Genomic DNA, 27,976 nt, shown 5'->3' on the forward strand with positions numbered 1-27,976 from the left:
GTGATGCCTACTCCATAAGTAAATCTTCAGGTCTGTATTCCAAGAGTGAGGTCTAAATTGGAAGCAATAACATTGGTAGCCATCCACCTATAAGAGGTAAGTTGATGGGAGTTGACTGGACTACCTGGAAGAGGAAGCCAATGGCAGCTGGGAAGTTGGGCAACTCCAGTTCTGCATGGGTGTTAGGGGAAGAGAACGCAGGGAATGAGGCTGAGGGAGATCAGAGGCAGTAGTAGTTTCACTGAATGATTCTTGCCTTCCTAGGAGAATCTGAGTAGCTTGTAGAAATGAGAGTTTTCATCACTGTATTCCTGGTGCCAAGTACAGAGGTTTGCACATAGTAGGTCCTCTAAAATGTTTATTCATTTGTTCAATGTATGAGCCAGAAAAAAGTAGAATTTTGGAAGTTGTGTCAGGAGAGGTTTGGGAAGAATGGGACAGTCATGTGTGTCAGGTACTGCACACAATCAGGTAGGACAAGGCTGGGAAGAGGACTTTACCACTGACAGGTGTGGGAAGTGGTTACCAACAACCTTTCAAGACAAAGACCATGCTTAACGTGTTGGAGGTGGCAACAAATAAGGTTCAGAAGTGCGGATTGCTTTTATTGACTATTCCTTCAAGAAGTTTTGCTATATAAAGAAAGGAGACAAATCCAATTTAAGAACCCATGCTTTTGGATGGAGGGCACTAAAGCATGGCTATTGACAACAGTAAAGGAACCTGTATAGAAGGACAAAATACAGAACAGAATGGGGAAATGATTCATGTGACAAGCATGGAGGAGGCATGAGAATGAGGGGCCCAAAGAACAAGGTAAGCTGGTAGACTTAAAAGTAACAGAGGTAATTCTTTGAGAGAACAACAGAGAAATACATATGCCTGAAGGTCAAAGGCACCACAGTAAGGGAGCTCATGTCTGGTGATTTCTGGTTTTGCAAGAAATAGGAGGTAACATTAAGTGAAGAAAGGGGACAGGGAATATGACTTAGTTGCCATGAAGAATAAAATCAGAGGCCAACTTAGAACCAAATATATTTATTTCACAATAGTATTTAGAACCCTGCCAAGTTTTTAAAAAATTTTGCTGCATGTTCTGAGGGTTTTGTTATAATACTTTGAAACTGATTCAGATTTTCTTTAATGTTTTCAGCTATAGAATCGTACTTAAATAAATGTACCATATACATTCTTCACAAAGCCATATTTTTGGGCAATCAACATACAAACCTGCAAAAGGATCAACCAAAGGATTTAGAAGGCATTATCTCATCCTTGAAATTCTTTATCGCAAAGTTTTCCCCCCAAAAAAACTGTAAAATATGTCCAAGCAGAGATCAGTCTTCTTGTTCTTCTATTTGACTTAAACTCCTTGCCTTCTATCGAGTTCTCATTGAGTAACCTCATTCAATACTGTGACCCTAGACACATCTGTGCATCTTTCTCCACCTGTTTACTTCTGGGCCACCACACTGCAGTAAGGGACAGAGATGAAAGAAAAGCAGACTTCACCCTCCCATCCCCTCTCTCAACATGCTGATACCTGTTGATTCATCAAAGCATGTATCAGTTGACACCTATCCAATGATGCCTCCCCTGGGTACCAGCTCAGAAAGGACTGGACTTCCCTTTGCCTTGGGTGGTTTTAATATCTGCCTCTAACCCCAGATGGTAAGTTCTTTAAGAATGTAGAACACATCTGATTCCATCTCTGAAACTCCAAGTGCCTAGCAAAGCACTGTGCATTCATTACATGCTCAACAAATACTGAAACAAAGAAATGCACTGATTATCTTATAACCTTGGCTTTTGATCTACTACTATAAACAATGCAGATAACAAATGAAAATATCAACCAATAAGATGAAAGCTAAACTACTCTGATCTCACACTTTTTTTTTTTCTGTATAAAGACTGCCCCCAAAAGCTTATCATTTCTACATGTTTGTGGGCACAACGTGCATAGTTGATCTCAGACCCACACAACTTTACCGGGTTTCTCAGTGTCCCCCAGGCCTTCACTATACCCTGGGCCCACCAGCACCTGAATCTGAGGATATACCGAATGGACTCACTTCCCTCCTCTATGTAATTGCTTCTTTCTTAATTTCATCACTATGTCAGTGGCACCATCCATCCATTTCCTTGCTGTGCGCAGGCCTCACTGTGACTGCTATATCGGTCTGCTCCCAGTCTCCGGTCAGTGTTAGCAATGTTCTAATCATTACTAGGTCACCACAGAACCCTTGAACTTTCAAGCAGAGAAGCAGAGGGAGAAAGGATGGAAAACAGATATGCATTAAATCATTTTAGAAGTGAAATCTGGTGTCATATAGCAGAAAGAGTCCCAGGCGAACTGTTGGGTCAGCTCTACCCTAGTTAACTGTGCGACCATTACCAGCTGTTGGGGGTTGAATTATGTCTCCTAAAGAGATACGTTCAAGTCCTAACCCCAGGGCCTGTGAATATGACATTATTTGGTTACAGGGTCTTTGCAAGTGTAATCAACTTAAGATGAATTCATCCCAGAGTAGGGTGGACACTGATCCAATATGGCTGGTGTCTTATAAGAAGATATTAGCACACAGAGACACACAGAGAAAACAGCCATGTTATGACAGAGGCAGAGAATGGAGGGGTACAGCTGTAAGCCAAGGTATGCCAAGGATTGCCAGCAACCACCGGAAGCTAGGAAGAGAGGATGACCCTGCTTGACACCTTGATTTTTACTTCTAGCCTCCAAGACTGTGAGAAAATTAATTTCTCTGGTCTGAAGTCACCCAGGTAGTGGTAAGTTATTACAGTAGCCTGAGAAAACTAATACACCATCCTGTTTATCATAAAGCCTGGAATTTATATAGAGTTGGCAGCCTGTTTCATATAGCCTCATTTGATCCTGTGGATATCTAGACAGCGTAGACATCATTATTCCAATTCTAAAGTAGAGGGTAATGGGAGTCATGAAGGTTAAAGCTCTCCTCCAGGATCACATGATTGGTAAGAGGAGCAGGTGCATAAGAACCCAGGTGTTCTAATTCCCAGACTGGACCATTCTGCCTCTTTGAATCTCTCTGGGTCTATTTCCCCATCTGAAGTGAGTTGGACTCAATGAAGTTCTTAGACCCCACTTCAGAATCAGAAATGTTAGTGTGAAGCCCAACAGTCCATGTTTTATCAAGCCCAGTAAGAGACACTGAATTATGTTTGAGTTTGAGAACCAACATGCTAGGGGAACTGAGCAACAAGCCTCACCTGTAGGCCAGGAAGTCTCCATGAAAGAAAACTCAGATGAGATTCTTAAAACATAAGTAGAGGCTGAAAGTCAAAGAAATGGATGAAGAACATTTAAGTAGAGGAAACCTCATATGCAAATGTGGAGAAAGCATGGTGCCTCCTGAGAATTACAACAGCTCATTAGAACTGCCGAACAAAAGCAGATCATGAGTAAAACATGTGGGCAGAGTTAAGAAGTGCATGGAGATCCCACCTCATCTTCTGGCGCCATTTTGTACACTACTTTTAAATGTGTCCTTCAAAATGTTCATAGGTACTGTGTGATAAAGCGTTCATAAGAAACATACTTGGAAACGTTGTATTCTATAGCTTCTTGTACCTTGGGCCCACAGGGCACAATAACACTCAAAGACTGAGAGTTCCTATAAAAAAAAAAGTTTCAATTTTGTTTAGATCAACATTTTTCAGACTGACTTGTAAACAGAACACATTTTTTATGGGTAATCTGTTAACATCTTGATATATACCATCTATGTATATCAGAGATTGTGAAGAACTTTTAAAAGTTTTAATTAGAAAATAAGTTTTTAGTTTAGAAATATTCCTGTCATGAGGACATCTTGAGGTGATGGATATATGGAAAAATTTGCTAGGAAAATAATTTGCCATATTGGACTGGGAACTACAGTGAATTAATTCACAACTTAATAGTTGCACTATTCTCTACTCAGACTGTGAGATAATAGAAAATGTACATATTGGTCTCTGCCCCCAGTTCCTGTGTAAATTATGGAATTTACAAGTTCCATTAAACCCTTGTAATACCATAAATGGTAAGAGCACTGGGAGCATCTTTTGTTCTAGTATTTGATCTTTGACCTCGGTTTCTGACACAGAATTCCTAATGAGGTGATCTAGGTGGGCCCCTAACTGGGGGTTTGTCACCAGAAAGACCAAGCCATGATTAGACACTTGGAACTTTCAGCCCAATCTGTATCCTTTACCATATCCTTTAATAAACTGGTAAACGTAAGTATTTCCCTGAGTTTTGTGAGCTGTTCTAGAAAATAATCAAATCCAAAGGATAAGAGGTCATTGGAAGTCATCTCCAATTTATAACCAAGTCAGACAGAAATTGTGGGTAACCTGGGGGCTTCTACTTGCAAATGGCATCTGAAGGGAGGATAGTCTTGTGGGACAGAGCCCTTCACCTATGGGATCTGCCACTATCACCAAGCAGATAATATCAAAATAGATTTAAATTATAGAACACTCAGCTAGTGTTGCAAAGAGCTGCTTGTTGTGGGGAAAGCCCCACATATCTGGTGTCAAAAGTGTGAGGATGGTAGTGTGAGGGTAAAAGAGACACACAGGAGGACTGACATTTTTCCTATACTAGATGCAATACAGCTATGTACTGAATACAAAGAACTAAAAAAAAAAAACATGAATTAAATATCCCACTAAAGGTTTGCTTTGAGATCAGGACTAATTTCTGCTTAATAAACTACTCTGAGGTGTAAACTGATACTAATTGCACAAGCTACAGTTTTTGAAAGGCATGGTTTTATTCGCAGATAATCTGAAATCTTGAAAATAACCAATGATGATGCTATGAGTTTTTACTTTCTTTTCCAGGATGTAAGAAAAGGCATATCTCATAAAAAACAGCTTTTCAACTTGCATTGGGCTGAATGTTTGTGTCCCCTAAACTTCATATGTTGAAGCCCTAATCCCCAGTGTGATGGTACTTGGGGTGGAGTCTTTAGGAGGTAAGTAAGTTTAGATGAAGTCATGAGAGTTTCTCTTTAAAAATTTGTTGTATAAATTGGTTTACTACTTTGTAATATTACTTGGATTTTTTCTCTCAAGCTTGCTGACAATAAAGTATTGCATTTCCTAAAATTCTAGAATCGCACCAAACACTGTCACCATCTGCATGATCCTCAGATTAGAGAAAATGGCATCACCATCAGCTACTCTGCATCCTTTGGGCCATGATGGATCTGCTGGAGAGAGAATTAGAAAGTGAGCAAGTTAATGGGATTTTAGAAATTCTGACATTATCAAGAGACTTGAATGAAGAAATCCAGGTGTTGTCAAAATAGAGTACAAACAATTTTAAATGCAAGGAATTTTGCATATGTATTGTTATATTATAGCACCATTATATTCTAAAGTACAGTTCATTAAAAGGACTAAATTTGGCCAGTAAGTCAAATACTGGGATGTACCCATCTATGTCATTTTCTTTCTTTTTCTCAAAAACGATGTTTCAGGTCTTTGCCTACCTGAGCGTTGCTACTTCTTGAAGAGTAATTGACATCACCTCATTACTCCTTGTCATTCTCAAGCAAAATATTTCAAATGGATCTGCAAGTGTAATCAATCTTCACATCTATTCTTCAGCATTGGTGAGTGCCATCCATGCTACTGAAATATCACCTGCTACCTATTTAATTAAAACTACAAGCAACTTAGTGGAATTATTTTAATATTTTGTTTAGCTTAAAAGTCCTTTTGGAGGTTGGGTTTTGAAATGGTTTCTTAAGACTGCCATAACAAAGTACCTCAGACAAGGTGGTTTAAACAACAGAAATTTATTTTCTCACAATTCTGAAAGCTAGAAGTCAGAGAGCAAGATGTGGGCAGAGTGGGTTTCTTCTGAGGCCTCTCTCCCTGGGTTGAAAATGGCCTCCTTCTCCCTGTGCCTATGCCTGCTCTTCACCTGTACATGTCTGTGTCCTCATTCCTCTTCTTTTTTTTTTTAACTAGCATTTTTTTAAATTAACATATAATGTATTATTAGTTTCAGGGGTACAGGTCTGTGATTCATCAGTCTTACACAATTCACAGCACTCACCATAGCACGTACCCTCCCCAGTGTCTAACAGGCAGTCACCCCATCCCTCCCAACCCCTCCACTCCAGCAACCCTCACTTTGTTTCCTGAGATTAAAAGTCTCTTATGGTTTGTCTCCTTCTCTGGTTTTGTATTGTTTCATTTTTCCCATCCCCTATGATCCTCTGTCTTGTTTCTCAAATTCCTCATATCAGTGAGATCATATGATACTTGTCTTTCTCTGATTACCTTATTTTGCTAAGCAAATACCTTCTAATTCCAGCCACATCGTTGCAAATGGCAAGATTTCATTTTTTGATGGGTGCATAATATTCCAGTGTGTGTGTGTGTGTGTGTGTGTGTGTGTGTGTGTGTGTGTGTCACATCTTCTTTATCCATTCATGGACATCTAGGTTCTTTCCATAGTTTGGCTATTGTGGACATTGCTGCTATAAACATTGGGGAGCACGTGCCCCTTCAGACCACTACATTTGTATCTTTGGGGTAAATACCCAGTAGTGCAATTGCTGGGTCATAGGTAGCTCTATTTTCAACTTTTTGAGGAACCTCCATACTGTTCTCCAGAGTTGGCTACAACAGCTTCCATTCCAACCAACAGTGTAGGAGGGTTCCCCTTTCTCCGCATCCTCACCAACATCTGTTGTTTCCTGACTTGTTAATTTTAGCCATTCTGACTGGTGTGAGATGGTATCTCATTGAGGTTTTGATTTGCATTTCCCTGATGCCTAGTGATGTTGAGCACTTTTTCATGTGTCTGATGGCCATCTGGATGTCTTCTTTGAAGAAATGTCTGTGCATGTCTTCTGCCCATTTCTTGATTGAATTATTTGTTCTCTGGGTGTTGAGTTTGATAAGTTGTCTGATGTGTCAATTGCAAATATCTTTTCCCATTCTGTTGGTTGTCTTTTGGTTTTGTTGTTTCCTTTGCTGTGCAAAAGCTTTTTATCCTGATGAAGTCCAAATAGTTTATTTTTGCCTTGGCTTCCCTTGTCTAAGGTGATGATTCTAGGAAGAAGTTGCTGCAGCTGAGGTCAAAGAGGTTGCTGCCTATATTCACCTCAAGGATTTAGATGGATTCCTGGCTCACTTTTAGGTCTTTCATCCACTTTGAGTCTATTTTTGTGTATGGTGTAAGGAAATGGTCCAGTTTCATTCTTCTGCGTGTGGCTGTCCAATTTTCCCAACACCATTTGTTGAAGAGACTGTCTTTTCTCCAATGGATATTCTTTCCTGCTTTGTCGAAGATTAGTTTACCATAGAGTTGAGGGTCGATTTATGGGCTCTCTAGTCTGTTCCATTGATCTATGTGTCTGTTTTTGTGCCAGTACATGCTGTTTGATGATCATAGCTTTGTAATAGAGCTTGAAGTCCGGAATTGTGATGCCACCAGCTTTGCTTTTCTTTTTCAACCTTCCCCTGGCTATTCGGGATCTTTTCTGGTTCCATACAAATTTTAGGATTATTTGTTCCATTTATTTGAAAAGAGTTGTTGGTATTTTGATAGGGATTGCAGTAAATATGTAGATTGCTCTAGGTAGCATAGACATTTTCACAATATTTATTCTTCCAATCCATGAGCATAGAACAATTTTCCATTTCTTTGTGTCTTCCTCAATCTCTTTTCATAAGTATTCTATAGTTTTCTAAGTACAGATCCTTTGCCTCTTTGGTTGGATTTATTCCTAGGTATCTTATGGTTTTGGGTGCAATTGTAAATGGGATCAACTCCTTAATTTCTCTTTCTTCTGTGTTGTTGTTGGTGTATAGGAATGCCACTGATTTCTGTGCATTGATTTTATATCCTGCCACTTTACTGAATTGCTGTATGAGTTCTAGCAGTTTTGGGGTGGAGTCTTTTGGGTTTTCCACATAAAGTATCCTATCATCTGCTAAGAGTGAGAGTTTGACTTCTTTTTTGCCAATTCAGATGTCTTTTATTTCATTTTGTTGTCTGATTGCTGACGCTAGCACTTCTAGTACTACGTTAAACAGCAGTGGTGATAGTGGACATTCCTGCCATGTTCCTGACCTTAGGGGCAAAGCTCTCAGTTTTTCCCCATTGAGAATGATATTCGCTGTAGGTTTTTCATAGATGGCTTTTATGATATTGAGGCATGTACCCTCTATCCCTACACTCTGAAGAGTTTTACTCAAGAAAGGATGCTGTACTTTGTCAAAAGCTTTTTCTGCATCTATTGAGAGGCTCATATGATTCTTGTTCTTTCCTTTATTAATGTATTGTATGACATTGACTGATTTGCGGATGTTGAACGAACTTGCAGCCCGGGGATAAATCCCACTTGGTTGTGGTGAATAATCCTTTTAATGTGCTGTTGGATCCTATTGGCTAGTATTTTGGTGAGAATTTTTGCATTCATGTTCATCAGGGATATTGGTCGGTTAGTTCTCCTTTTTGATGGGATGTTTGTCTGGTTTTGGGATTAAGGTAATGCTGGCCTCATAAAATGAGTTTGGAAGTTTTCCTTCCATTTCTATTTTTTGGAACAGTTTCAGAGGAATAGGTATTAATTCTTCTTTAAATGTTTGGTAGAATTCCCCTGGGAAGCCATCTGGCCCTGGGCTCTTGTTTTTTGGGAGATTTTTAATTATTGCTTCAATTTCCTTAGTGGTTATGGGTCTGTTCAGGTTATCTATTTCTTCCTGGTTTAGCTTTGGTGGTTGCTACATCTCTCGGAATGCATCCAATTCTTCCAGATTATCTAACTTGCTGGCATATAGTTTCTCATAATATGTTCTTATAATTGTTTGTATTTCTTTGGTGTTGGTTGTGATCTCTCTTTATTCATGATTTTATTTATTTGGGTCCTTTCTCTTTTCTTTTGGATAAGTCTGGCCAAGGGTTTATCAATCTTATTAATTCTTTCAAAGAACGAGCTCCTAATTTCATTGATCTGTTCTACTGTTCTTTTGGTTTCTAGTTCATTGATTTCTGCTCTGATCTTTATTATTTCTCTTCTCCTGCTGGGTTTAGGCTTTATTTGCTGTTCATTCTCCAGCTCCTTTAGGTGTAAGGTTAGGTTGTGTATTTGAGACCTTTCTTGTTTCTTAAGAAAGGCATGTATTACTATGCATTTTCCTCTTAGGGCCACCTTTGCTACATCCCAAAGATTTTGAACAGTTGTGTTTTCATTTTCATCTGTTTCCATGATTTTTTTAAGTGTTCTTTAATTTCCTGGTTGACCTATTCATTCTTTAGTAGGATGCTCTTTAGCCTCCATGTATTTGAGTTCTTTCCGACTTTCCTCTTGTGACTGAGTTCCAGTTTCAAAGCATTGTGGTCTGAAAATATGCAGTGAATGATCCCAATCTTTTAGTACTGGTTGAGACCTGATTTGTCACCTAGGATGTGATCTGTTCTGGAAAATGTTCCATGAGCACTAGAGAAGAATGTGTATTTTGTTGCTTTGGGATGGAATGTTCTGAATATATCTGTGAAGTCCATCTCGTCCAGTGTGTCATTTAAAGCTTTTATTTCCTTGTTGATCTTTTGCTTAGATGATCTGTCCATTTCAGTGAGGTGAGTGTTAAATTCCCCTCCTATTATTGTATTGTTGTCAATGTGTTTCTTTGATTTTGTTTTTAATTGGCTTATATAATTGGCTGTTCCCATGTTAGGGGCATAAATATTTACAATTGTTAGATCTTTTATTGGATAGACCCTTTAAGTAGTGTCCTTCCTCATGTCTTATTATAGTCTTTGTTTTAAAATCTAATTTTTCTGATATAAGGATTGCCACCCCAGCTTTCTTTTGGTGTCCATTAGCATGGTAAATAGTTTCCCACCCCCTTAAACTTTCAATCTGGAGGTATCTTTGTGTCTAAAATGAGTCTCTTGCAGACAGCATATCGATGGGTCTTGTTTTTTTTATCCAATCTGATATCCTGTGTCTTTTGATTGGGGCATTTAGCCCAATTACATTCAGGGTAACTATTGAACGATATGAATTTAGTGCCATTGTATTGCCTTTAAGGTGACTATTACTGTATATTGTCTCTGTTCCTTTCTGGTCTATGTTACTTTTAAGCTCTTTCTTTGCTTAAAGGACCCTTTCAATATTTCTTGTAGGGCTCATTTGCTGTTCACAAATTCTTTTAGTTTTTGTTTGTCCTGGAAGCTTTTTATCTCTCCTCCTATTTTCAGTGGCAGCCTAGCCGGATATAGTATTCTTGGCTGCATATTTTTTTCATTTTGTGTTCTGAAGATATCATGCCAGTCCTTTCTGGCCTGCCAGGTCTGTGGATAGGTCCGTTGCCAATCTAATATTTCTCCCATTGTAGGTTACAGACCTCTTGTTCTGAGCTGTTTTCAGGATTTTCTCTTTGTCTCTGAGACTTATGAGTTTTACTATTAGATGTCGGGGTGTTGACCTATTTTTATTGATTTTGAGGGGGGTTCTCTGTGCCTCCTGGATTTTGATGCCTGTTTCCTTCCCCAAATTAGGGAAGTTCTCTGTTATAATTTGCTCCAATATACCTTCTGCCCCTCTCTCTCTTTCTTCTTCTTCTTCTGGGATCCCAATTATTCTAATGTTTTGCTTTATGGTATCACTTATCTCTCGAATTCTGCCCTCATGATCCAGTAGTTGTTTATCTCTCTTTTTCTCAGCTTCTTTATTCTCCATCATTTGGTCTTCTATATCACTAATTTTCTTTTCTGCTTCATTTATCCTAGCACTTAGAGCCTCCACTTTTTATTGCACTTCAATAATAGCCTTTTTCATTTCAACTTGGTTAGATTTTAGTTCTTTTATTTCTCCAGAAAGGGATTCTCTAGTATCTTCTATACTTTTTACAAGCCCAGCTAGTATCTTTATAATTGTCATTCTGAACTCTAGTTCCAACATCTTACTAATGTCTGTATTGATTAGGTCCCTGGCAGTCGGTACTGCCTCTTGTCCTTTATTTTGACGTGAGTTTTTCCATCTTGTCATTTTATCCAGATGACAATAGATGAATGAGAGAACAAAATGCTAAAAAAATGCTGAAAGTGTAACAATGACCCCAGAAAAATATACACTAAACAAATCAGAGGAGTCCCAAAACCAGGGGTGGGGGAAGGGGGAAAAAAAGGGAATATGATCAGGCTGGTGAATAGAACAGAGACACACACTAGATTTTGGGAGTATTTTGGCCTGTTAGAAGAAATTGCCTCCCAAAATTTTAAAGAAAGAAAAATGTATATACAAAAATAAGGGTAAATACAATGAAAGGATGTAATATGATTGTAAAGATGAAAATTAAAAAAGACATTTAAAAAAAATTGATGATAAGAAGTTGGTTGAAAAAGAATGGAAAAAAATTTTTAAAAAATGAGAGAATGTGATCATAGGACAATAGATTGTCATACACTAGATTAGGGTATATTTTGGTCTGTTAGAAGAAACTGTACCCCAAAATTCTGAAGAAAAACAAAATTCTATATATACAAAAAATAAGGTTAAATACAATGAAGAAAAATGATATGACCATAAAAATGAAAAATTAAAAAGATTTTTAAAAAGGAATTGATAAGATGTTCATTGAAAAAAGAAAGAAGAAAAGTTCAACTAAAAAAATAGAAAAAGAAAAAATAAAGAAAATTTTAAAAAATTAAAAAATTAACTTCAAAAGACTAAAGCTTCATGGGAAAAAAGCCATGAATTCTATGTGCTGTATTTCCCTAGCACTGGGGTTTTGCCATTCTCATTGATGGTAAACTTGGTCTTGGCTGGCTGTTCTTGCTGATCTTCTGGGGGAGGGGCCTGTTGCAGTGATTCTCAAATATTTGCCTGAGGTGGAATTGCACCACCTTGCCAGGGGCCAGGCTGAGTAATCTGCTCAGGTTTGCTCTTAGGAGCTTTTGTTCCCTGCAAGCTTTCTGTACAGCTTTGGAGGATGAGAGTGAAAATGGCGGCCTCCCAATCTCTGGTCCTGGAGGAGCTGAGAACTTGGGGCCCCACTCCTCAGTGAGCCCCCAGAGAAAAGCAGTTAATCACTCCTGTCTCCCCGGTCTCTGGCCGCACTCTGTGCTAACCCGGCCTGTGACTGAGCATTTCTATCTCTGGCACACAACCCCATTTGGAGTCTCCAAACCCTGCAGATTCCTGTGGTGCGCTCCCACACCCCTCCTCCTGGGGGAGGAAGGGGAGTCTCCCCGGATCTGCCGCTTGTTGGGTCCCTGCTGGAAGAGCAGTGGCCTGACTGTGCTGCAGATCACGGTTTATGGCAACCCCAAGCTGAGAGCCCACTCCTTGGCTCCGTCTTTGTAGCTGGCTTCCCTGCTCCAGTACCTGGGAGCTCTGCCACACTCAGGCACCCCTGCTCCTTCTGTGACCCTGAGGGTCCTGAGACCACACTGTCCCAGCGAGGGTTCCACCCACACTTAGCCACTGGAGTGACATTCCTCAGTGGAGCAGTCTTCTAAAATTCTGATTTTGTGCTCCGCTGCTCTATCACTTGCCAGTAGCCGGTGATGGGGGCTCCCTCCCCCCACAGTCTATTTTCCTGTATATCACCTTGGATTCACTTCTCCGCACATCCTACCTTCCAGAAAGTGGTCCCTTTTCTGTTCAGAGAGCTGCTGCTAATCTTTTCTTTGATCTCCTGTTGAGTTCATAGGTGTTCTGAATGGTTTGATAACTATCTAGCTGAATTCCTGGGACCAGATGACATTTAGGGCTCCTACTCCTCCACCATCTTGCTCCTCTGCCTTCATTCCTCTTCTTATAAGGACATTGGTCATATTGGATTAGGTCCCATCCTAATGACCTATTTTAACCTAATTGCTTCTTTAAAGTCCCTATCTTCAAGTACAATCACATTCTGAGGTACTGGGGCTTAGGGCTTCAACATGAATTTGGGGATGGGAGGATAAAGTTCACCATCATAACACATGTGATGTAGTGAATGATCAAAGGGATTAAGACTCAAAAGCTGAGGGTTCTGATTTCAGTTCAGACACTTATTAATAATAATAGCTTGGACAGAGCGCCTGGGTTGCTCAGTCATTAAGCATCTGCCTTCAGCTCAGGTCATGATCCCAGGGTCCTGGGATCGAGTCCCACATCGGGCTCCCTGCTTGGCAGGAAGCCTGTTTCTCCCTCTCCCACTCCCCCTCTTTGTGTTCCTGCTCTTGCTATCTCTCTCTCTCTGTCAAATAAATAAAATCTTTAAAAAAAATAGCTTGGACAGGTCCCTCAACCTCCCAGGGTTTGGGCTTCTTTGTATGCCTTACATTTGTGCTCCAAGGTGTAGAGGGATACATGTCCTCCTAAGGTTACCACTATCTGCTCCAGAGGAGCAACAAGGGAGCAAACCATTTTACAAGGCATCTTCTAGGGCATGCCTTCTGGCCTTGAGAATCATGCTGGTTAGCACTGTCAGAAGAAGCTGTGTTAGCTGGACTCAAAGACACTAGGAGATGCCCTGGGGCACTGGAGGTGCAGTCCTTGCTGGGCACATTCACCTTATGGTCAAGCTCTAGTTGGAGTCAAAATGGCCATGAGCAGGACATCTGGTATGTTAAAGTCAGAACAAAGGAATATTTACAGAATCCTGCTGGAATGTTCCTCAGCTCTGATTGTTTGATGCACTCTAATTCATTACATGTATACTTCTGCTAAGGAAAAAAGGTTAAGGCCTATAGCTAGAAGAGCTCCAGGGAATACCACCAGGACATGGTGGCCAAATTCTGTATCAGGCCCCCTTTACTATTTTACAGGAAATTTAAGTTAATTAATGTTAAATAATATGTAAAAGTCAGTTCTTCAGTCACACTAGCCACATTTCAAGTGCTCAGTGACCACATATGGCTAGTGGCTACCATATTGGACAGTGTCAATATAAAACATTTCCATCATTGCAGAAGGTTCTATTGGTTCTATATTTCTTTAAGACACATATTTGTCACTTATGTATTAAATTATTGCACAGATAATATTAAATTAATAATAATGTTCTGCACTTCTGTAGCACATGGAAGCATATGTAATTCATGTAATTATTACAATGACCCTGTGACATTATTGTTATTACTGCCCCAATTGTACAAATAAGTAAATTGATGCACAGAGAAGTTAAATCTCTCTCCACAAAAGATCATACAGCTACTATGAAACGAGCTGGTTGGGAATCCAGAATGCCTGGCTGTGGAGACTCTGCTTTCACTGTGCACGATGACTTAAATTGACCAACAGCTGGTCTACCTCACCATGCTTTGGTTTGTTTAGTTAATTGTCACCTTCAGAGTCCTTCACTGCCTCCTACAAATATGTATTTATGTGAGCTGAAAACGTCTCAGAAATTTATTAGACTCACACATAATCAAGGGTTTATACGAGGAGCCAGCCACACAGTTCTAATCAGATTTCAATTGCTTTGGACTACATGTATGTACAAAATTTACCACATGAACCTGGACTCACATCATAAAATATTAGAAAGTACAGTTGGTTCTCATTGTTTGTGGATTTCAGATTTGCAAATTGCTAATATTTCTATGTAATATTTGCTAATATTTCTATGTAAGTCCAAAATCAGTACTCAGAGCTTTCATGGTCATGTGCAGATGTGCCCAGACAGGTAAAAACTATGAGTCACCCAAATGAAGATTCCCAGCTATGGCTGGGCAAGGTGACACCACCTTCTTGTTTCAGGTCTCATAATGTTTACAAGTGTCCTTTCCAAATTCTATTTAGTGCCACATTTTTTGCATTTTTGCGTTTCTCATTGGTGATTTCACTCTTTAAAATGGCCCCCAAGTGTAGTGCTGGAGTGCTGTCTCATGTTCCTAGGCACAAGAGAGCTGTGATATGCCTTAACAGTATATAATAAGGTGTCTTTAAACTGTTGCCTATTAAGTGTGAGACATCTAGGTGGAAATGTCAACCTCTATCCAGAAGTGATTTATTTCCCCCGGTAACACTTTACACACATACCCTTCCAGCGGTTACCAAAAATTTTCTTATATATATAATATATATGTATGTGTTATTTTTATTGCCAGAATGCAAACAGGAGGTATGATGTGTAGTTTATTTTATAAGCCCCATGGTTCTACCTAGCATAAAGTCTTGTGGGTACTTGGTGCTTAATTCATGTAATGTGTTAAAGTTTGGATGGATGGATGGATGGATGGATGGACAGATGGCTTCAAGCAGTGTCAGAGAGATGAGGTAAAAGATAGAAATATGAAAAATGGGACCCAAGTAATAAGATTCTAATCTGATATTTGCCATCAGGAAACATGAATTTGGTTTTGTTTTATGTTTGTTTAAATGTATAAGATGAGTGTCTTTTAAAAAATTTGCTTTATCAAAAAACATAGCAAAGGAAAAGTAGTCTTAGATCTTAGATTATAAAGTAACACAGATTTATGTAGCAACAAGGAAACATTTATACTTATGAAACACATTAAGGGTGATGCAACATAATTAGCAGTGTTAATAGCACTGAAGGTGATTTCTATGGTAACAGAGTACATCAATTCTGTGCACATTATTAATTCAAGAGATCATTTTTCAAGCTACAAACTCATAGCTTGTAAAAATTAAAATATCCATTAAATAACGCAATTACCTCTGCTCTTTAATTGGTGGCTAGGTTTCCATGAAGGACTGATGTTCAGTTTATTCTTATTGATGACTTCTCTGTTGACCCTCCCAGCAGGGTCAGATCACTCTCATTACAAGCCCCTTTTCCAGTATGAATATACATTTCTTAATAATAATTATTACAGATATTATGTTTTATCTGACCAGCCTGCAAGAAATGAACTGCTCACCTTTTGGATTAATAGCCATTTAGTACATCAGAAAAGCAATTAGCTGAATAGCAGCCTAATATCCTACGACCTACTCATCCACCTCCAAAAGGTAGATAATTTATTCCCTATTGACTAGTGAAATGAGCCCTAAGGTTATGGCTAAGTATTATTTACAGGGAGAAATTCTCAAATTTCCCAGTAATTAAATACAACTCTTGCCCTGTAGTATCAAAGGTAATACTTCAAATTAAAGTATATCCCACCCTGCAAAACTACTTCATCTCCTTCCCAACACAACCACTTTTAGAACTTGGGCTTGAATTTTCCCCACTTTTTGACCTTGAACAAGTTATCTAACTTCTCTGAGCCTCTATTTTTATCAGTAAAATAATCTTACAAGTTTATTGTGTGTTAATAAAATAATATGAGCCAAAGTCAACATATAGAGGTTACTAATAAATATGACTTTGACTAACAAATTCTGCCATCAAATATGAGATTATAGACAGATGTTGCTGTACTACTGTCGAATTTAGTTGATGTGGCTTTCTGGTTTCTAATTTCTACACAAAGCACAAAAATGAAGTCTTCTAGCATCATTTGGTTCTAAAAGGATCAACTAAAGCTCCTCATTTGGAATGGAATCTACTTCCATCCACACAGTTCCCATCCAGGTGCACATAAATACTAAGTCAGCTGAGGAAGTAGACATGAAACAGGTCATGAAAAGACAGAATGTAGTCTGCTCTGCTCTACCTCCTTGCAGATTTTAACATTTGAATCACTCTCCTTTTTTTTCCTTTAAATTTTTTATTGTTATGTTAATCACCATACATTACATCATTAGTTTGTGATGTAGTGTTCCATGATTCATTGTTTGTACATAACACCCAGTGCTCCACGCAGAACGTGCCCTCTTTAATACCCATCACCAGGCTAACCCATCCCCCCACCCCCCTCCCCTCTAGAACCCTCAGTTTGTTTTTCAGAATTCATCGTCTCTCATGGTTCATCTCCCCCTCCGATTTCCCCCCATTCATTCTTCCCCTCCTGCTATCTTCTTTTTTTTTTCCTTAACATATATTGCATTATTTGTTTCAGAGGTACAGATCTGTGATTCAACAGTCTTGCACAATTCACAGCGCTCACCATAGCACATACCCTCCCCAATGTCTATCACCCAGCCACCCCATCCCTCCCACCCCACCCCCACTCCAGCAACCCTCAGTGGTGTGCACTTCTCCCTTTGCCTGACACAGTGTTATTTTCCTCTCCCTATCTCTCTGCCTGAAGCTATTCTATTTAGATATTCTTTAATATCCAGTCCAGGTACTCTGATCTTATCACATTTGGCAATAAACAATGTTGTATGTATCTTTATCCTTTCTGAAAATATTTATCAAGTAGCTACTTTGAGCCACGCTATGAGTAGATATGGGTCCTGCCCTCCAGAAGCTACCAATCAGAGGGAAGACCATTATGGGTAAACAGATAATACAATACAGAGTGTGCTAGTACCACCTCTAGCTAAGGGCTTACTCCATCCACAAATGGAATTAAGCTCTAGAAAGCTGATGGCTGACCACCTTCAAATTAATCCTGCCTGCTCTCAGCCAGCTCTGGTACTCAGTTCTGCACTCCTTGACAGTCTCCCCTTTTTACCCAAAGCATGCTGCATGAGGCTTGTCAGAGGCCTCTCTCAGCTTTCATCACCAGCTTGGGACCATTATCACCTGCTTGTGCCTTCAGAGCCTGTACTTAGATCTGTCACAGTTCAGAGCCCTATTCTTGACCTTTCCCACAGTCCCTCACCCTCACCTCCTTCCTCTAGGACAGAGGTTCTCAAAGGGTGGTCCACAAATGCTCAGGCGTCCTGGAGACCCTCCCAGGAGTGTGCAAGTTCAAAACTGTTTTCATAATAATACTTAGACATTTTCTACTGCATGGATATTTGTACTGATGGTACAAAAGCACTAGTGGGTAAAATTGATGATGTTTATCATGAATCAAGGCAGTGGCACCAAATTGTGCCAGTATTCATTGAATTCATTACCACAGTTTCTCTCTAAAAAAGCCAGTTCCATGTAAACCCTTCGCTTCATTGTTAAATAGTAACAATTACTAAACTTATTAAATATCAACCCTTGAGTGCACAACTTTTAATTTTGTGTGATAAAAATAAAGTTTTTTTAAAACACTTCCACTGCATACCAAAGTGTGATGATTGTCTCAAAGAAAAACACTTGTGTAATCATATGAGTTCTAAACTGAACTAATTAGTTTTTTCATGGAACATCATTTTTACTAACAGAAAGATTGCAAACCAACTATGGTTATTCAGAGTTGGGTATTTAAGAGCCTCTTTTTCTTTTCCCAAAATAAGCTCAATTGAACCTGTCACCTCAAGGAAAACAACTGACAGTATTTACTGCCAACGTAAAATCAAGCTTTCAAGTGAAAATTAAAATTTTAGAACTTCCCAATACTTAAAAATTTTTATAATGAGGTCAGTAGTAATGTTAGCAAACATAATTTTTGATATTGTGTATGAAATGGAAGATCTGCAGAACAAAATGAACCAATATTTTCCAAATTACCAATGCATGATGGTACAAGAGCACACATGGGTTGAAGCTCCATCCAAAGTGAGAGCTTGTCCAGTGGATTTGAATGCTGCAGAGTACCCAAAGTTTGCTGTTGGGGTTTTAGCCTTCCTTCTGCAACTAACCTTTAAGAAACTGTGTTAATTAGCTTGATTGTGGTAATCATTTTACAATATATACATATACCAAATCATCATGTCGTACATTTTAATTATATACAGTTTTAATGTGTCAACTATACCTCAATAAAACTGGGGGTATCAGGACTGTCACTCGCTGAATTTGGTATGGCATCAAAGGGGAATATCCACAATTATCTGAAAAGGCTACTAATCTATTCTTCCCTTGTCCAACCACCTACATGTGTGAGATTGTTTTTTCTTTATATACTTCAACCAAAACAACATATTGTAGCAGATTAAATGCAGAAGCAGATATGAGAATTCAACTGCCTTTCTAATTAAGTCAGATATTAAAGAAATTAGCAAAAGACATAATGCCACCTTTCTTACTGAATTCTCTTCATTTGGGAAATTATAGTTATTTGTTTCGTATAATTATTATTGTCATTTGTAAGTGGATTTAATAAATATGTATTTTAAATTTTCTCAGCTTTAATTCTTGATATGGAAAATACAAGTTGATATAACTCACATAAATAAAAGCTCTTTGGGCCTCAACAATTTTTAAGAGTATGAATGGGCTTGGGGAGCCTGGGTGGCTCAGTTGGTTGAGCGTCCAACTCTTGATCTCAGCTCAGGTCTTGATCTTAGGGTTGTGAGTTCAAGCCCTGCATTGGGCTCTACACCAGGTATGCAGCCTACTTAAAAAAAAAAAAAGAATATGAATGGGTTCTTGTGCTATGTGTTGTAAGTTTATCCCACCCATGAGAACTGGACACAGCTTCGGGAGGACCCAAAGGACACTGAAGCCTCACAGGGAACCAGGAAGGCTTCATAAAGGAGGCCTTTTATGGGCTGTCATTTGAAGGATACACAGGAAAAAGTTTATTTGTATCCTCCTTAGATCATAAGCTCTCTAAAGGGGTATAATGCATGTTGAGCAGTAGTACAGTGGAAGAATTCTAAACCAGAAATCAGAAAACAGAGGATATTACTGTTTTGTAATATAGAGTTATTAATTTATCATTTATGAGCCTCAGCCTCCTGACTTGTAAAATGCAGATATTATATTAGGACCACCTCTAAGGTCCCTTTACATACATGTTATACTAGTCTACATCTAACGATGAAGCATTGTTTTCAATCTACAAAAACTTACAAAGAAGTCCCAAAAATATTTTTAAAAAATAACCCATTATATTGTCACTAAAAATCCTATTTTCAGAGATTTTTTTGTGATACGAACAATGTTTATACTATAATGTTAATGGAAAATTATATACAAAGTTGTGTACATACTATGATCCTAAATTTACTGTAAGAAACATGTGTATACATATTTTTACAAATAGCTATCTCTGGGTGATAAGATTGCTGAATATCGATATTTTCTTCTTTACACTTTTTTATTTTCTGAGCATATTCAGAAAGCTTTTATTTTTTATATCTTAGAATTGCTTATTTCTTATAATAGTCCTGTAAAAAAGCTATCATTTTCCATCTACAAGTAAGCATGTAAGAAGCAAACCAAAAAAATTGCCCAGGGGTGCCTGGGTGGCTCAGTAGGTTAAGCTTCTGACTTTTGATCTCAGCTCAGGTCTTGATCTCAGGGTAGTGAGTTCAAGCTCCACACTGGGCTCCACGCTGGGCATGAAGCCTGCCTAAAAAAAAAAAATCGCCAATTTTTCTAGAAGTTAGAAATAGAAAGCCCAACTTTCTTACCATTAAAACCACTAAGGTATATCACCTTTTCTGATTGTTTTATTCTCTGAAGCCTGGATATCAAGATTCACACATCTTTGCTTGATCAAGCTCTGAAAACATAGCTCAGCTTGTAGCAAAGCTTGGTAACGGTCCCTCAGTATCCATTCTCCCTTTCTGGGCATGAAGATGTCAAAACAGAGACTACATTTCCCAACCTTACTTGTAGGTGAGTGTGGCCATGTGACTCGTGCTTAACAAATGGAAACCATGTGCTACTCCTGCCTCATATCAGGAAGCTGTTTATGCCCTCTTCCTCTTTCCCACTTTTAACTGGCTGGAAAACAGCAACCAACTACAGAAGGCTGTTTGGACCCTGAGATGATAGCTACCTGTTGAGAATGCAGAGCCATATGAGGAGCCTGTGTAGCAAGATAACCTCATGGAGCAATGCCACTCACTTTGCCCAGGGCTGTCTGGCTGGGTCCAGACTGTCATGTGAGAAAGAAATAAACATCTAGATTATCAAAGCAACTCCCTTAAGTTTCTTTTTGTGCCAAAACTAATGTATAGTTGAAGACCACTTCTTGATAGCTGCATATTTCTTCTGCTGTATTCACAAATTTGACCCAGAATTTCAAGAGCTAATTCATCATCAAGAAGTAAAATCAATGGCCATTATAGCCCTATTTCAAATCACTGAGAGGCTGTTATTCAGAGTTCTTCATTTCCAAGTTGGGAGTGTTGTCCAGGAACTGAGTCCACTAACTCTACCATAAATACACATTTTTCCAGTAGATACTTTTCATTTCTCCATGGCATCTTTTGGCCAGATAGATTTCCAAATGCTTCAGGGAACGTGAAATGTGAGTAAGAAATTATTAATAAGTCCCTAGAGTGTATTATAAAGAAGACGTTCACAATTTTTTTATCCATTTCTAAAACTCCAAATCTGGGGTTTTAATTTAAAGAGGTACTTAATTTTTAAAATAGAAACAGTGTTATACAGAAACTAGACATTATTTTAATATTTTTAACAAAGAAAAGTACAAACATTTAAATGTTTATCAATCAAACGATGGTTAAATAAATTATGGTGCAACCTCTCTATGGTGTTTTATAGATATGTCAGGAACTAAATCATTAAGAATGTAGAAACGTAAAATGATATACTTAATACAAAGGTAAGTCAGGAAAACAGAATAAAAATGTTATTTTTACTATGATATCTATGAAAAATAACACATACCCATTAGGACAAGAAGTAGTAAAGAAACAGAAAACTGGGTGATTCTGTTTTCTCTTTTAAATTGTCTGTTACTGTTGCTTTGGTACTATTTGAGCAATGAATAATTTTCCTTTTTAGTTTTTTTTTTTTTTTTTTACATTTCTCTTCAAAATTTTTGAGAACATATGCTTTCTGAAGAACACAATGTCATTTAGTGGCACACCACCACGTTTCCCAATCTCCCCTGCTGGGGAAGCCAATATACAGGCTGATAAGAACCCTTCATGGTTTTCCCCATGTTCAAACAATGCATACCTAGAGTCACATTTTAGGGAAGCTATGTTGTTGAAAGTTATTTTTACAAAAAAAGAAAAGGGGATGACATGAAATGGATTACCTGCTATATGTTTGTCTTATTTAATGGCACATCCTTGATATCTTTTAAATCAGTCTTTTCTTTTCATAGCTGTATAGTAACATATTCAGTATTTTAAAACAAAATAAAATAAAAAGCATTGCCCTCCAATTACTTTTTGTGCCCCCGCATCCCACCACCAGCATTTTGAGTGAAGTATTGCAAAGTGTACACAGCTCTTCTTGACCTGCTTATGAACTTTGCAGAAATCGCATCAACAACTTCAATGCAGTTTGAGGATCTGTGTAACCAAGGAGAAATATTCAGCCCAGATATTGCAGTACCAAGGCCAACTTTTTCCCCTGCAGACCCAGGAGAGGCATCAACAAGAATGTCCTCCCGTACGAACAGTCTGCTCTGTGCTGTGACAGTCTACAAAGATGCAGGATCTTTGCTATTGTTTCCATATCTAGAATATCTACAGCAATTGACAGAGCTGGGGAGAACTTTCAGGGCATCAGTAATTTATTTTTCTTTCTTCTTCTGGTTTAAAATAGAGGTCTTTGGGACACCTGGGTGGCTCAGTCAGTTAAGCATCTGCCTTCAGCTCAGGTCATGATCCTAGGGTCCTGGGATCAAGTCCCACATCGGGCTCCTTTGCTCAGCAGGGAGCCTGCTTCTCCCTCTCCCTGCAGCTTCTCCTGCTTGTGCTCTCTCTTGCTCTCTCTCTCTCTGTCACAAATAAATAAATGAAATTTTTTTTAAAGTTTAAAAAAAATAAAATAGAGGTCTTTGATGACTCTTAGATGACAGTCCTTCAATCAACATCAAATAATTCAGAAATTCAACATTACAAGCAGGTGATAGGTAATTTAAGAAAAACTGCAAGATTCAATTTATGTTTTTAACAATTGAATTAAACTTGGCCATCTCAAATTTTGAATTTGCTTTATGAAATGATTCAGAAGAGCTCTCAGATATTTCATTTACTAAGGAGTTTTGTCTTTCTGCATCACCTCGCCCAAAAGAATTTATCGAGTCTTCAAATATGCCTTGTGTGAACATACAAATATCCTCTTAGTATTATTTCCTTTGTCAGTAAAATACCTCATTTAGTTATAAACTACATCTTTTTTTCTCAACATCATTTATTGTTTGGAATTAATAGAATCTGAGTTAATTGAATGGATGGATGTGAAGATGAAAGCCCGGAAAATTGGGAAATAGAATAACCATTTTCTTACAGTCACAGAGTTCATGAACTCAAAGGCTTTGGGTAATGTATCATATAAAGTCACTCTCCCGAGACCAGTATGAATAGAGAAAAGGCAAGAGAAATAAGACAGAGGTACCCATACACCATCCATTTCTACAGCTCAAAGGAGCAGAAAAGGTTTTTACTAAAGGTTTTAAAGTGTCTGGGCATGAAAGACAATAATTTGTAGTGTCATTGATCCAGAAGAAAATTGGCAGAGACTACAAAAGATTATAGCATGTCCACACAGTACAAAATCATATGGAGAACTACCTGGTTCATTTGATTCACAGAGAACTCCACACAAGAAAAATCTAATGTTTTCTTTAAACCACTTGGAGACTTCCACATCAATTGTTTTGATATTAGAGGCACCAATTATATCTTGTTCCCAAATCTCACATCTAATTAATGACCTTCTCTTTATCCATGAAGATCAACTAATGTGTTTCACTCGAGCGGATGATGAAATGGAGAATGACTGAGCAGCACTGCAAGATTTTGTTAGAGCTCATTCAGTTGTGCGATGTTGCATTGGGGTTGGATGGGATGGGAGACAAGGCTAGTCCCCACTCTGTGCACCAGTCATGTCCTAAACTGCTCTTGCAAAGCCTTGCTCTCCAGCTGGGGACACATTTCCCCCACTCATGTCATGCTGCCCAGTGACTTTCCCCAGGTAACTTTCCCCACAGCAGCAGTCCCTACCCACTTGAGAATTTGGAGAACCTTTGAAGACCTGTGGAAATATTCTCATGCACCCCAAATACTCATGTACATTTTTCATACAATTTCAGGGGCTTAACAAACCCTCTGAAACCCATTCTTAAATCTTTAGTAAGGATCACTGCCAACCTCCAGAATCATTGAGGTGGAATGCAAACCCTGGACCTTCACATATAAAATTATCCTGCTCAGAAAGCCCCCATGTAACACAATGTTCAGATAAAGTACACAAGGAGGGACCTGAATAAGAAGCAAAGGCAGAAAGCAAACATTGTCAGAGATCATTTTAGACAAACTCATCCACTCAACAGATGGGGAAACGGAGAGCCAGGAAGTCCAGTGAATTGCCTGAGGTCATAAGCGAGAAGGAATAGGTAAATAAAGACAGAGACCCAGGCCTCTGAACCTCTCTCTAGAGACTTTGCATCCCGCCACATGTACAGGAAAATGCATGGAATGATGCTGGCATGTATTAACCAATCTTTATTGGTTAATAAAGAGCACTTCTTTTTTCCTCCGTGTAGGTCAGAATCAACTGAGAAACAAGGCAACAAGGCAACCACTAGATTATAATGTTATTTTTAGATTTGATAAGTCATTTTCAAAATATGGTGCTGCATGTGTGTCAAAGGGGCCCGCTTACACCCTGCCCCACCAGAGAGGCTACAGAGCATGCATGCTCAGCCAGGATTGCAGGAAGAGAGGAGAAAATGAATCCCTGGTGCTTTCCTGTATTTAATGGATTAGCTTCACCCAGTCAAGGTGGATGGTTAGTTGCCAATCAAAAGACTCACTACTTCACTGAGGAAGAGGGGAAAAGGAACGGGGCAGCAGACCAAAAGTGTTTGAGTAGAGGCCCCTTCACCTGGAAACACACAGCAGGGCATGGAGTGCATGTGTCTTAGTTAAATCTCTAATTCATGGGGCTGGCACACACTTTACTGTGCCAATACACAACAGCCACATCCCAGTGAAAGCTAACTCATCCCACCTGGATCCACATGCTGAGCTGCCTAACTTACGTATATGTGAAACCTGCCATCACTCAGATATAAGCAGGGACAGCATGTGCACGAACCATACATGGGATCAACAGAGTAGGGTTCACTCCATATAGAAACCCTGAGCTTCCATACCTCAGCAGCATTGCTCCCCTGCAGGTCCTAGGGCTCTCTTCAAGCCAGAGGTCCATTCTTTGCTAGAGACCCGTTCGTCACTCAGGCAAGTACTCCTGCCCGAACCCACTGTGCAGTGGCAGTATCTGCTGCCACAAGGACAGAGCATCTCCACCCCCAGGGCCGCTCATGGTCCATCAGCAGATAGACGCTCACCTACAGTTAAGGTCTTAGCTACTATGTTTCCACCATAAACGTGTGTATGTGTGTGTGTGTGTGTGTGTGTGAGAGAGAGAGAGAGAGAGAGAGAGATGTTAGTAGGAAGGTCTAGTTGAGATAAATTAACAGTTTTATATTAGAGAATCTTTTGCTTTTATAAATATAAATAATTTGAAAAGGCTACCTCCGGTTGGTTTCTACATTGTTACATCTAAGCCAATGTAGTGAATACACAAAGGATTAGCATTGGGTTTTGTATTAACTACATTTTTTTATTTTCTGTATTCATGATGCTCTAACATCTGGGGTTTTACTGACCCTAGGGGGGCTGCTCTTCCCAGGTTTAGCCAGTTTCTAGAGACAGTAAATACTCCTGGGACAGGACATGGGATACACAAATGAATCAACCCACATCCCACACTCCCAACCACCTCCTTGATCTCACTCTGGACCACTATGCCTCTGCCCTAATCACCCCAGGGCCAGGTACTAGACACCTAGGACCATCCTTATGCCCAGACCCCACTGAAAACATTCTAACTGGCCAGTCCTAAACCCACTTAGCTTGCTTAGCTTGCTTTCTTCCCACAAAAACCACAATAAAGATTCCTGCTCACTCACAGTCCTCTCTGTGTGTCTGCTTATCCCATGTTCCTGCTTTCCCACAAGGCCCTGTGTGGAGCGCCATGCCTCCCTGTGTCTAGGGGACAGCAAGTAAGATAAAAACATCTTCCTTCTGGGAATCATTTCCATGTCTGCATGTCTTACCATACCTGATTTTTAAAAAATCCCAGGTACCATGAAACAGGTTATGATCCCCTTGCACCTCTACCCCTGCTGTAACTTTAACACAAGTGAAAGGATCCTCCCTCTGCAAACCAGCCTGGCTGAGAAAATAGGGAGGGAAACAGTTAGTGAAGAGCTAAGAACCAGCATCAGACATCACAGGACCTCTGCAAAGTAGGGTGGACTCCAGAGCACTACGCCAGGAATTAGAAGAGGCACGGTATTAATAAGGAACTGAGTTGTTTGGTCATTACGTTCTTTTAAAGTGTAAGGGAGAACATCAAGACAATGCATTTCAAAGATACCTTCCAAAAGCAAAGTCTGTCATTAGAAAGTCCTGTCAACAGAGAAAAATGAGAGAAAGATAGTGAGAAAGAGAGAGAGAGAGAAAACGGGGTGGAGGAATAATGTTTTACCCATATCTCCTTGTTTGGTTACAACCAAATTTAAAATTTAGATAAATTTTTATAGTTTCATGGGTAAATTTTTAAAATGTCTCCAACTTACCTATATACCTGATTGTTGCTTTTCTCATATAACCCTGGTGGCAGAGATGGCAAACTGTCCACCTTCTACAGGGTAGAGATGTTTCTGGAGAGCAAATATGTTTCCATGAATCCCGGCTTCCAGGTGCCAAAGAGCTGAGTTCAGGCCTATGGAATATGGGGGAAGTCAGGTGTGCTCCAAATAAGCCTTCCACGTGGTTCTCTTAGGCTCTCTCTCTTCCCTCCTTGCCCAGTTGGATATCAACACCAAGCTAGCTACAGGCACCACGCATGCAAGGTGTCGAACCCTCCATCAGCCTGAATGCCTGGACCATGGCTGCATGGAACATCCTTCCTCATCCCCATCGGGCTCCACATGGAAAATGTGTGAAGGCCTAAGACTGGGGAAGCACTATCGTGGTGGCTAGTACTCTCTTAACTCACTGAAAAGCACATCGAAGACATTTTGAAAGTTAATACATATCTGAGAGCACGATTCAAGTTACTTTTTTGATAGGCAACTTCATTTGTGCAAGGATAAAATAAAGGACAAAGGCTTCACTTCAGAAATTGACTCATTCATATGTAAGGATGAAATACTCACAATGATTACTTTGCTCTCAACCTGACCTGTAACTTCAGGGGTCACAGATATATAAAAGGAAAAGGATGACAGGACCCGTTCTGCCATGTTTACATTGCTACACTAACCTTGTAGAATTAATAAAAAGAGCATTTATTATGAGACATCTTTGTGCAAGCAAAACTGGGATTTGGGAGAAAAACCTATTTAAATCTAATGGACCCTTTTCAGATAGGGTCTGAAATCATTTATTAAGCCTCAAATAATGTATCATTGCTTACTCTTTCTCCTCTCTCAAATGGAGCTGTCCTCTGAATCATTTATCATCAGCAATCGCGTCAGACAGACGGAGTCCCAGCCAGAGGCAGTCCCAGCCGGAATGCAGCAACCTTGCATCCTTAGTTCATTTAGAACAACAGTGACATTTGTAGCATTCCTAAAAATAGTCTGAATCAGGAGCACCTGGGTGGCTCAGTCAGTTAAGCCTCCAACTCTTGGTTTGGCTCAGGTCACAATCTCATGGGTCATGACCTCATGGGTCGTGAGATCAAGACCCACAACAAGCCCCATGTCCGGCTCCACACTCAGAGGGGAGTCTGCTTGAAGATTCTCTCCCTCTGCCACTCCCCCCACACACTCTCTTTCTCTCTCTCTCTCTCAAATAAATAAATAAATCTTTTTTAAAAAAAATAGTCTGAATCAAAACACTTTGCAGCCTCTTATGTGTTATTATGCTACTGGTCACTGTCACCATTTGTATTTCTGGACCCAGATGTTCCTACAGCCCAAAGGACACACATCATATTTGTGAGGGCAATCTCATGATCTGCCTTAAACTCCTTCTCAAAAATCCAGAAAACACCCTCATAGAACACCTTATTTACAAAAGCCATTTAATGATATTTTTAAATGTTATGATTTTTTAAAATTTAATAACCACAC

General features: G+C 39.3%; 1 pseudogene; it reads right to left on the bottom strand.

Moving 5' to 3' along the window:
* Nucleotides 1-3,541: 3,541 nt before the first annotated feature.
* The window catches only part of LOC113926232, a 54,788-nt pseudogene continuing 30,353 nt past the window's right edge, over nucleotides 3,542-27,976 (bottom strand).

The sequence above is a fragment of the Zalophus californianus genome, chromosome 4 (genome assembly GCF_009762305.2).
Source record: "Zalophus californianus isolate mZalCal1 chromosome 4, mZalCal1.pri.v2, whole genome shotgun sequence".
Lineage (NCBI taxonomy): Eukaryota > Metazoa > Chordata > Mammalia > Carnivora > Otariidae > Zalophus > Zalophus californianus.